A 2,500-nucleotide genomic window follows, 5' to 3' on the forward strand; every position below is an offset into this window, starting at 1 on the left:
GTATGTATGTGTGTGTGTGTGTTTGTGCATGCGTGTGTGTGGGTGCTCTTATAAGCGTAAATGTGTTGTATATAATGTTTATGTATATGGATATATACATAAATACACAGATGATTTATGTGTGTATGCGTGCATGTACGTGCGTCCGTAGCAGATATTCATCAAGTTGTTCCCACATCCTGGCACATATATTTCCTGGAAGAGCTGGGTGGCATGACAGATGCAAGATTTAAGCATCTATCTCACCCGATGTCACACGTAACACTAAATCACCGTCGCGTCTCCAAGCTCGACGTCAACCCGACCGCCCTTGCCCTCTAAATTGGGATTCCCATCTCAGAGAAGCTTAAGGGCGAGATTCCCCTCCACTAGCAAGGCGTTCCAGCCTCTACCGACCGGAGGAAGGTGGTGACGAGTCGCTGGCCTGGGTCGGTGCCGGGCCGCGGGTGCCCAGTTGGCCCGCGACGGCCTGAGGGGTAGGAAGTGTCGTGCTGTCGCTCTCCCACTCGCTGTCTCTCGCGCTCCCGGTGTACTTGTGTTTGTCGTCTTCGAGGCCGGTATTTCGTGCGGACACTGTGTGACATGAAGGGACTTGCACGTCGTTCCCAAACACGTCAGTGAGAAGCCATTTTAAGCGTGACAAAGGGTGAGTGTTCTGTCATGAAAATTTGGGGACTCATTACGCTTGATACACATGATTTTGAGAGTTGTCAATCTGTGCTTTTGACTGACATGTGTGAAATCTGCACATGTATCTATGTACGTGTCTGTTGATACATTTTACCATATCATCCCAATTAACTTTTATTTACTGAACTGATCCGACGTTCTCCAATGAAAGGAAAATGTCTCGTCTGTAGATAAATAGATTCTTTATCGCTGCTATCTCACGTGCGGTTGCTATCTGCCCGCTAAACCCGTTTCATGCACTGAGTTCCATTACGTTTTATCTCATTGACCTAATGCATGACAGTAACCCGACGCCTAATTTACCTGTCTAATTAATTACCTTCAACCGCGGCTAAATAAATTGCAATTAATTGAGGACACACTCATGGTTCTCCCAAATGGCGCGGGCTACACGACCCGGCTGTAGCGTGAAATAAGATAGAAGAAATAAAGGGAAAGTTGAATCAACAGTGACCCATATTGGTTCTTGTTAATGGCTAAGGGGACGAATGGGACAGATACAATATATATACTCAGTCATCCGACACACGGTCCTCCCCGCCGTCCCTCTGTCCCTCCCTCTCTTTTATCCCTCCCTCCCTCCCTCCCTTCTTCTCTCCTTCCCTCCCACCCTCCCTCAACCCATGGCCCTCCCTCCCTCCACTCCCCTCTCCCTTAAAGATACACTGCTTAGTCTGCCATTAGGCTGTGTACACTCTCCAAACCATACTTTGCGCGTAAAGTCTTGTCCTCTTCGATAATAGCGCATTTTTTTACCTTTATATGCACAGTACCTTTAGCGTTGTGTGGAGAGAAGATAAGAGGTGTTCTTAAAAGGCTGTCTAAAGGATAAGTCTCATGGGTTTAGTGAGGGACAGAATAAGAGTGGAAGTGGGAGTGGGAGTAAGAGTGAGAATGAGAGTGAGTGAGTTAGTGAGAGAAGGAGTGAGTAAGAGAGTGAGAGTGAGAATGAAAGCGAGAATGAGAGTGAGTACGAGATAGAGTGAGTGAGTGAGAGAAGGAGTTGGAGTGGGAGTGGGAATGAGAGAATGAGAGTGAGGATAAGAATAGAGAGAGAGTGAGAGTAAAAAAGAGAGAGAAGTGAATTAAGTCGATGGATAAAAAGACAAATATAGAAAGAGAGAAACCGACCGAAACAGAAGTGGTGAGAGAGAGAAGTTTCCAAAGCGAGGTGGCACCAACTTTTTCTATCACCCATAACTTACACCATATAAATCCCTTACACAACGACCCTTCACTATCAAGCAAATACCATGAAAGTTCCGCTGCCATTTTTCACAAAACAGCTGCAACAGACACAGTTACATCAAGAAGCACTTTAACTGAACGACTGAATCCTCATGTTACGGCGCTGGGCTCTGATCGCTCGAAATGACAACGCGCTCGGCTCGTAAACGTCAAAGTCCCTTGCGAGACTGGAGTTACAGCAGGTTCGGCCGCGACGCTCGGATGTGTATCTCCGAAGGGTATGGATACATGTGTATATCCTACATACATACATGCATACATACATACATACATACATACATACATACATACATACATACATACATACATACATACATACATACATACATACATACATACATACATACATACATACATACATACAAACAAACATACATACATACATAGATACATACATACATACATACATACATACATACATACATACATACATACATACATACATACATACATACATACACACATACACACACACACGCACACACACACACACACACACACACACACACACACACACACACACACACACACACATACACACACACACACACACACACACATG

At 45.0% G+C, this 2,500-nt stretch overlaps 1 protein-coding gene across 7 annotated transcripts in view; it reads left to right on the forward strand.

Moving 5' to 3' along the window:
- LOC125041988 (G-protein coupled receptor moody-like) overlaps positions 1-2,500 on the forward strand; it is a 185,973-nt gene that overhangs the window by 94,718 nt on the left and 88,755 nt on the right. For 4 of the 7 annotated variants that reach the window (XM_047637445.1, XM_047637446.1, XM_047637444.1 and 1 more), the window contains exon 1: positions 439-646. The exons of the other annotated variants lie outside the window; for them this stretch is intronic. The gene's annotated coding sequence lies outside the window, so the exon portion shown is untranslated. Of the gene's footprint in view, positions 1-438; positions 647-2,500 lie in introns of those variants that run through there. 7 annotated transcript variants of the gene reach the window in all.

The sequence above is a fragment of the Penaeus chinensis genome, chromosome 31 (genome assembly GCF_019202785.1).
Source record: "Penaeus chinensis breed Huanghai No. 1 chromosome 31, ASM1920278v2, whole genome shotgun sequence".
NCBI lineage: Eukaryota > Metazoa > Arthropoda > Malacostraca > Decapoda > Penaeidae > Penaeus > Penaeus chinensis.